The following is a 10,051-nucleotide window of genomic DNA, read 5'->3' as shown; positions in this document are numbered from 1 at the left end:
ATTCAATGAGGAAGAATCTAGAACTTCTGAAGGTTGTCCATTCTCTGTTGCTGTAGGAGAATTTCTGGCTTAACTTTTAAAAGGTGAATTTTTGGAAGAACACAATTAACTCCAACTAACTAACAACTAACTAAGTATTATATTTTATGAGTTTTTATTAATAATAAACTAACAAAAAAAAGCTAACTAAAAAGGTACTAAACCCAGCCCGCTTGAGAGAGCAAAAAAAGAGGAGCCAGGCTGAGCCTTCGAACTTATAACCAACAGTGAAGATGCAAATGTACACAGAGGGAAAAGCATTGTGGGTAATACAGAAAGGAATTTTGGGTAATGTAGTTCTAGGGGTTCAAGAGTTTCCAATTATGCATGAGGGAGTTGGATTAGATGGCCTCCATATTCCCTTCCAACTCCAGAACTAGAAGTCTATAATCTACTTCAATGGCTCAAGGATCCTCGATTCCTTGAATGCAGACACCACCCCACTGGAGTAGACCACAGGACCCTCTGTTCTTCAGGAGACAGTCTGCCAGGGTTGTTATGGTCTGCATCCCCTCTTCTCTAGTTCCCTTCCCCACCCAAGCAACGAAACTCTACCTACATCAACTGTGGCTATTTCGCGATGACCCTCTACGGACCTAGTTAAGGCTTGTCTTTGGATGAGAGACAGACCCCATCTATAACCTATACTTGAACTTCTTTCAGTTTGGTAAGAACTATTAGTTGTATGGCTGGGTAAGTCACTTAATCCTATTTGCCTCAGTTTTCTCATCTGTAAAATGAGCTGCAGGAGGAAATGGCCAACCACTCCAGTATCTTTGTTGCTGAGAAAACCCTACATGAGGTCATGAAGAGTTGGACACCATTGAACAAAGAACTGTTAGAAATTGTGCTCTATTGTCAGAGCCTTTTAGACCGTTGGGCCACCTCAAAGGAGGACTTTGGTAGAAGGCTTTCCACTAACTGTACCTAACAATTTTTTTGGTAGGGAGATCAGACTCATGGTTTCATCAACTAAAGGGAATTCTCAAAGAGGAAATTCTCTCCATCAATGCTAATCAGCACTTGTTCTGCAATCTAGAATCTTAGAGAATTGCTTGGAGTAACTAAAAGATTAAATGATCCACTTTGGGTCACCAAGCCATTGTGTAGCAGAGCCTTTTTGACCTTAAGAGTAGCTCCCTAGTCATTAATAAATGTTTGTTAATTGGCCAAATGATAAAGACATTAGAAAGTTGAAAAAAAAAAACAAAGCTCTTTGAGAGTTTAGGGGATGGCTTCCTCTTGGAGAAGGTAGCTTCAACAATCTCACCGATTAGAGCCAGTTGAGAAAAAGGCAAATCGAAACAAGTCAAAGTTGTGATGATCAATCTACTCTTCCGCTCTAAATCTGGGACCCATCTCGGAGTTAAGGAATGGAGCCTCAGAGAGCTTACCTGCCTGACCTCAGAATTAGAATTAGACATGGAAGAAGAATACAGTTCAGATGAGGACTACTAGGGCATTCAAAGTCATTGTTGGGAGAGGGTGTGATGGAGGGAGATTTTATTAATCATTGGAGAATATGTTCGGATAAGGTTATCAACATCTCTCTTTCCCTCAGAAGCAAGAAACTTCTTGTGACAGGCTGGCCTTTTGTTTTCCCATTATGTGTTGATCAAAGTTGCTTTTATTTACAATGTTAATGTAAATAAATCATTCTCCTGATTCTTCTCAACTTCACTCTACATCAACCTATACAAGTTTTTCCAACATGAAAGCAAAAGACTTCTGAGTTGACAAATAAAACTAGGAATGGGATTTTGAAAGAAAAAAAAGATAAAATAAATAAAATGAGCTACTCTGATTTTAAAGAGAAAACCATATTATTCACATCAAAAAATTAAAAAGGAGAACTCAATAACTGAAGACAAAAGAGAAGAAATTGAAATTATTTCGCTCAATTATCTGCTAACAGAACTGATAACTTAGAGGGAAGAAATACTTAGAGAAGTATAAAATAACTAGATGAACGAAATAACCCTGGTTGTTTAAATAACCCGCATACCAGAAAAAAGAAATTGCATGGGCAGCATAGAATACAAGGCCTGGAATTGGGAGGTCCTGGGTTCAAATCTAACCTCAGACACTTCCTAGCTGCGTGACCCTGGGTGAGTTACTTGATCTCGTTTGTCTAGCCCTTGCTCTTCTGTCTTAGTATTACTAAGACAGAAAGTAAGGTTTTAAAATAAATGAATAAGTCAGAAATGAACTTCCAAAGGAAAAAATAATCTGGGATCAATCAACCAACAATCATTTAATAAATAATTACTATGTGCCTAGCCCTGTTCTAAGTACTGAGAAAACAATTATAAGTAGAAAGATAGTACCTGTCTACAAGTACCTGTCTACACACTAATGAGGGAAGACAACACATAAAAGGGAGCTGGAAGGGTTACAGGGTATGGCAGAGAAAGTCAGGAGAAGAAGACATAGCTTACCTACATCCCTTCCATAAACTGGAGGTTCTGGGAGGAATCAGATAATCAGAAGTTAAGGCCTCTGGGGTACAGGATATTTCTTGGGGTGGGGAGAATTTCTAGGATGAAAACATTTCTATGGCATGGTAGTCAAAGTCCTGTGGAGGTGAGTCAGCAGGTCAAGCTAGAGAAGGAGGAAGACCACAGGTTTACAATTGAATTCTATTCAAGAAATAATTAATTTCAATGTTATATAAATTTAAAAAAAAGAAAAGAAGGCTCCCTTCCAGTCTCTTTCTATGATACAAGTCTAGTCTTGACACTTAAAACAAGAAGAGACAGAGAAAGAAAATGATAGCCAAATTTCCTTAATGTATATTGACGCAAATATTTTAAATAAAACATTAAAAAGAAGGCTACAGTAGCACATTAGAAAGAACCAGGTTGGGTTTATACCAAAAATGCAGAGTTGTTTCAATATAAAGAAGATTATAAACACAATAAATTATGTTAATAACATAAATCCTTTTAAAATGTTATTATATTAATAGTTGCCAAAAAGACTTTTTTGACAAAATCCAGTGTCCATTTCTATGAAAAACTCTAGAAATAATAGGACTAAATTGGCTTTTCTTTAATATAATAAATAATATCTATCTAAATCCAAGAGTAAACATATATAATGGAGAAAAGTTAGAGATCTTTCCAAGAAGATCAGCAGTAAAGTAAGGCTGTTCATTGTCACTATAATTATTTAACACAGTACTAGAAATCCTAGCTGTAGCATTAAGAAAAAGAAACCAAGGGAATAAGCTTAGGCAGAGAGAAAAAAAAAGTTTTGCCTTATGCAAAAGATATAATGATTTACTTAGAAAATCCTCAATTCCTGCTTAATTGCTGACTCCATTCTTTTCTTTTTTTTGGTAGTTCAACCCCTTTATTTTACAGATGAGGAAACAAACACCAATAGATGTTTGGTTATCTAACTTGCAGAACCAAAATTTGAAACTATATGTAATAGGTTCAAATCTTGGTTCTATATATAAAAAAGAGTACAGAAATCACAGAATTGTGGACTTAAAGAATTTGAAAAGACCTCCGCCACCTTCTGATCCAATTATATTCAGATAGAATTCCCATTATAACCAGATAAGAAGTCATCCAGTCCCCTCATGAATACAAATATGACTGAATATTTCAGTGACACTGACCCCATTCTTATGAAACCACTGGTGAAAAAATGATCCCTGAGGGTCAATTTCAAATTCAATTCTATCCCAGACAATTTTTGGCTTTTGTTTTCCCAATGCTTAGGGCAAAGACTGATATATAGTGTTTGGCCTGGTTCTGATTTCCCAAATTAGGAGGCACACCAGATAATGTAAAAGCAAGAGGTACTGTTGTATTGCCAGCTCGAGCTTGGGTCTCATAGCCTCCAAGGCAAATGGAACGTTGAATGAGGGGCCTAGCCAGCTTATATATAGTTTTGTTGGACCTGAGTTTTTTGGCCCAGATTCGGTTGTGGCCAGAGGAATCACACTGACAATGCAATGTACAAGAAGAGGCTCATTTATTGGCTAGCAGTGATGCTAGGGCCAGTAGGCAGAGAGGCTTGCCTGACTGACCCCATGGATTCCTTAGCCAAAGGTTTTTATAGGGTTTCTGGAGAAGGGGGTCTGGGAATATACGTCATTAAGGGGGATGTTAGGGTCAGGGGGTCAGGAAGCATCTGGTAACCATCCATCAAGGGGGTGTGAGTGTCAGGCATCAGGAAGCATCTGACAACCATCCATCAAGGGGGTTTCAGGGTCAGGGGTTAGGAAGTATCTGGCAAACATCCATCAAGGGGGAGATAAGGAAGACAGGTATGTGCTGGGAAACATTTTTGGGGCCGGAGGTTAATTTTAGGTCCATAAGTTTCAGTTCCAGGAACTGGGAACTAGGGGCTGGATGTTAACACATGCTTCCTATCATTCATTCAACAGATGTTACTGGTTGGGGGTCTTCCTGCCATTTAACAGATGTTGCCAGTTGGGGGTTTTCCTGCCATTCATTAGGTGTTGCTGTTTTTATCAGCTCTTATACTCAGTTGGCTTCCCAGGCCCAACAATAGTAAGCATTTAAGAAATGGTTTTTGATTGATCTGTAAGAGACCTAAGAATAAATTCTTTTTCACATTAAATTTTATTTCACTGTTTCCTTCCCACCATTCTCTCCTGACCCCCAGCCTGAGAAAGAAAGAAAAGCAAAAGCCCAGTACAAAGTATGATTAAACAAAACAAATTTCCCTACTGGCTATGTTACAACAACAACAATATATCTTATTATTATTATTATTTTACTAATTACATGTAATACCAAATTTTCATGTAAGTTTTCTGAAGTTATATGATCCAAATTGTCTTCCTCCCTCCTTCTCTTCCCTCTCCCAGAGCTGGTAAGCAATTTAATCTGGGTTATACATGTATTATTATGCAAAATATATTTCCACATTATTCATTTTTGTATAGGAATAATCTTATAAAACCAAAACCCCCAAACATATACCCAAATAGTCAAGTAAAAAAATCATGTTTTCATCTGCATTTCTACTCTAACAGTTCTTTTTCTGATAGTGGATAGCATTCTTTTTCCTAAGTCCTTCAGAATTGTCGACAATATGTCTTAAAGTACCATTTAAATATTTAGTTACCAGTCTATTATCTCTGTCATGCTTCAACATGAGTTGGGCTGGTTGTTGTGTTTATAACAGCCTCTGAGAAGGAGTTGGCTGGCTACCAGAAAATTTATAGTTCTTCCCAGATTGGGAAGAGAAAGGTATTCTTTCCTTTCTAGCTTGTATTCCTGACTATATATTTTTTCTACCATGCCATACAAATCTATATTCCCAAGAAACTCATCGTATCACTGGCCTTCTCACACTGAAAATACTGTCCACCCCAGTAGACTTGGCCTCTAGGAACCTTCCATTCAAGGAAGAGTCTCCTTCTTCCCCACCTCCTCCCCCCACCCTACCCCAAGCCACTCAACCAGGTCTTCATTTCTCTCCAGGCTGAATTCTTGATTTTCTGGACTTTCTCCATCTTTCTCCAACATGGTAACCCACACATATGCTCCAAATCCCTTCAATTTCCTTTCATTACTTGTCTTCCCTCCTTAGATTGTAAGCTCCTTGAGGGTAGGGACAATCTTCTTGCTTGTATTTGTATTCCCAAAGTTTAGCACAGAGCCAGACACATAGTAAGTCAATAAATGCTTCTTGACTTGATTTTCTGGTTGACTTGAATAAACCCTTGAATGGGGAGAAGTCAGAGGTTTTTCATTCTCAGACTAATTAAAGTGCTTTGTAAACATTTATAGAGCCATATGAATGCCAGCCCCTTCTCCTACCCTCTTTTATCCCTCCTCTGATGCTTAGTGGATGATCTTTTTTTTTTTTTTTTTTTTAAACTGTCAACTTCTGAGACACTATAGAGGACAAGCTGGTTATTTCTCCTTTTTCAGGAAGAGATTCAAATCTCTTTTCAAGTTCTAACTGCCCAGCTATCCTTTTCCTTCCCTTTCTCCAGTGTGTAACACTATTCTACTTGCCAACATCCTGACAAAAGTCAAATGTCCCATTCTCCTTCTCAGATTCCCCTCTTTCCCCATTCAAATCTCTATTGTTTCCTCCCTTTGGGAATGTTACATTGTTTTGCTCAATTTGGAGGGTGGTGGAGAGGTATTCTCTGAGTCCCTTTGTACTTATGAAGATAACTTTGATACCCCAACTCAATTTAATCACTATTGCAATATTAAATTAATAAATATTAATTTAATCAATCACACAGATCTTTGTGATTTAAAAAAAAATCCTTATTGCATCTTAGAATCAATACTGTGTATTAGTTCCAAGGCAGAAGAGTGGTATGGACTAGGCAATGGGGGTTAAGTGACTTGTCCAGGGTCACACAGCTAGGAAGTATCTGAGGCCACATTCAAACCTAGGACCTATGGTCTCTAGGTCTGGCTCTTAATCCACTGAGCCACCCAGCTGCCTCAGTGATTTTCTTTTTAAACCCATACATGCTGTCTTAGAATCAATACAAGTATCTGTTTCAAGGCAGAAGAGTGGGAAGAGCTAGATAATTGGGTTTAAGTGACTTGCCCAGGGTCACATAGCTAGGAAGTGTTTGAATCCAGATTTGAACCCTGGTCCTTTCAACTCCAGGCCTGGTTCACTATCCACTGAGCCCTATTTAATTTAATTTAATTTTTTGAGCATGGAAGAAGCAGATCTTTATTCTTTCTCATGAGGAAGGAGAAAATGCCCTAATGGCAAATGCCACTTCATGGACACAGATACAAACATTATTTGGTTCCTGATGCAAGACCCCCTCCCCTCTCTGTCAGACACCCCATTGTCTGGGGGCCAAATTTACAATCTAGACATGAAAGTCTGTCCCAGTCAGAAAACTAGCTGCCCCTATTTAAAAAATCCTTTTCTTTTTCATTTTGAGCTTCAAATTCTCTCTGCTATTAACTGCCTGTATGAGCTTGGCCAACTCACAGTTTTCTAGGACCTCAATTTCTTCATTTGTGACCAAAAGGAGCTGGGATTAGATGACCTCAAAGATCCTTCCCAGATTTAATTCTTTTTTTTTTTTTTACCCTTGTACTTTGGTGTATTGTCTCATAGGTGGAAGAGTGGTAAGGGTGGGCAATGGGGGTCAAGTGACTTGCCCAGGGTCACACAGCTGGGAAGTGGCTGAGGCCGGGTTTGAACCTAGGACCTCCCATCTCTAGGCCTGGCTCTCACTCCACTGAGCTACCCAGCTGCCCCCCCCCCCCATTTAATTCTAGGAAGAGGCAGCTCAATGTTAAGGTCAATCAATCAACAAACCAGGAAATATTTCTCAGCCATGTACAAGTGCCAGCTACTGTGCTAGGTGCTAGGGATACAAAGGCAAAAAACCCAGCAGTCTCCTACGATGAGCTTACATTTTTTGGGGGAAGATATATATATAAATATATAAAGAAAATACAAAAAGTTCCCCAAATCTATTAAAACTTTTAAGAGTTGGGGCAGCTGGCTAGCTCAATGGATTGAGAGCCAGGCCTAGAGACGGGAGGACCTAGGTTCAAATCTGGCCTCAGACCCTTCCCAGCTGTGTGACCCTGGACAAGTCACTTGACCCCCATTGCCTACCCTTACCACTCTTCTGCCTTGGAGCCAATACACAGAAGTTAAGGGTTTAAAAAAAAAAACAAAAAATTTTTAAGAGTTTTGAGATGTCCTGTGTACAAACAAATACAGGGTCATATGGCAAGGGAGCTGAGGAGAGCAGATATTTGGCTTTTAATATCAGCGATTGGGGAATGCTAATTGGGTCTTGTCCAAGGAATTGATTGATAGCTCAAACTGACTCCATTTGGCAGACACACGTTTTATTATAAGAAAATATAATAAGAGAGTAGTTAGTACATTAAGTAAGTGAGATAAGTAGGGAGGTAGGCAAAGGAAGTAAGGGGAAAAAGAGTAAAAATAAAGGAGGGTGAGTACAGGTTCTCAGGAAGGCTTTTTATCCAGCTTAGTGAAAAAGGAAGGAGTCATTTATTTGGGCAGTTGTTGCCTCTCTCCAGGGAACTGACATCACTTTACCCAGGGTTCACTCTGTTTACCCATTTGGGGCAGCAAACCTCAATGGAAATGGAATGCTAATGATATGTTAAATACCCTGGGGCAACTGGGGAAATTTTTGTGCAGACTCTAAGGAAGGTAATGAGTATGGAAAATGAGCATTGTTTGAATCTAGTCCTGTATAACAGGAAACCTGTGCCTGCTGCCCAGAGATCCCCAACCAAAGACCCAGGTTATGTCTAAAGACGGATACAAAGAATTTCCTCATAACTATGAATCTAAGCAACCCATATGTCTTATATGAAAGGTAGCCCCAAGGGGCAGCTGGGTAGCTCAGTGGATTGAGAGTCAGGCCTAGAAACGAGAGGTCCTGGGTTCAAATCTGGTCTCAGACACTTCCCAGCTGTGTGACCCTGGGCAAGTCACTTGATCCCCACTGCCCACCCTTACCACTCTTCCACCTAAGAGCCAATACACAGAAGTTAAGGGTTTAAAAAAAAAAAAAAAGGTAGCCCCATGCTATAATCAACTAGTTCTTGTTTCTGTGTTCTTTTGATTGTGCACAGCTCCTTGGCAGGGGTTGTGGGACATTTCAGCTCACATCCTCAAGAAGAATAACGGGTTTCCCAATAGTTAGGGCTTTTTTTATCTTATACCTCCAAAGAGAAACCTGCACAGGTGCTTTTCAACATTTATCATCAAACCAAGGACCAACTCGTGTTTCCTCTGTGTGTGTGTGTGTGTGGTGAGTGATTTCACGGTTTACTTCGTTTCTCCTGTAAAATAACCTTTTGTATGAAATGACCACTGAGATAAAAATTTGATCCATCCAGCTAACAAGCAAAGATTTAAAAAAAATTTTATTTTTATTTGTGATGCAAAACACATGCCCATTTTGGTCACTGTTGTATGAGCACACTCATACATAACCAACCGCCCTGCCCCCCCCCCCCAAAAAAAAACCCATAAATACACTGATATGAAAGACGATTGTAGTCTTCTAAGTTCTTTCTCTGGAGGCGTATAGCATTTCCCATCCTAAGTCTTTCAGGGTTGTCCTAGATCATTGCATTGAGGAGAGTTAGCCAAGTTTTCACAGATAATCATTGTACCATTAATGTCTATGGTGTTCTTCTGGCTCTGCTTATTTCGCTCTGCATCAGTTCCTGCAGATCCGTCTAGCTGTTTCTGAAATCTTCCTGCTCATCATTTCTAAAAGCACAATAGTATTCCATCACCAACGTGTGCAGCCATTCCCCAACCCATGGATATCTCAATTCCCATTTTTTATTTTTTTTGCCACAAGCAGCAATGGTTAAGCTCCTCCTGTATGCAGGTAACTGTGCTAGGTCATGGAGACACAAGAAAAGGGGAGCAGCCACTGTCCCCAAGGAGCTTTCTGTCTTGAGCACATGGAAAACCCCACAAAGTTAACAGGTTGTGAGTTAACTCTGCCTCTGGTCCTTAGGGGCCACCTGGTGGCATCTCTCCTCTCTGGCTTGGGGCACCAGACTGCCTCTCCCCTAGCTTGCGCCATGCCGGAGAACCAGATACCACTGCTAGAGGGGGTTGTTTGCCCTCTTTCAGCTCCATCCCCAATGGGGGAATCCTTCAGGCTTTTCCTGGATTGTGATTCTCCTCCCTCCTCGTGGTGGGGAAGCTTCCGGAAGCACCGACAGCTGAGTAGCCCCGCATGCGCACTCCTGATAGACATTAATTAAATGCTTCTCTAGCCCCGCCCCATGGATGCCTAATGATGCATGAGCTCTCTTTGGCACTGTTGTGCGCATGTGCATCTCTCACAAAAGCACACTTTAGTGGAGAGCCCGCTTTCCTCCCCTTTTCCTTTTCTCTTTCTTCTTCCCCTCCCTACCCCCTCTCCCTCCCTCTTTCCCTGCTCCTTCCTTCCTTCCTTCCTTCCTTCCTTCCTTCCTTCCTTCCTTCCTTCCTTCCTTCTTTCCTTCCTTCTTCCTTC

The sequence above is a fragment of the Gracilinanus agilis genome, chromosome 1 (assembly GCF_016433145.1).
Source record: "Gracilinanus agilis isolate LMUSP501 chromosome 1, AgileGrace, whole genome shotgun sequence".
Classification (NCBI taxonomy): Eukaryota; Metazoa; Chordata; class Mammalia; order Didelphimorphia; family Didelphidae; genus Gracilinanus; species Gracilinanus agilis.
Note: the sequence above shows the minus strand (reverse complement) of the source record.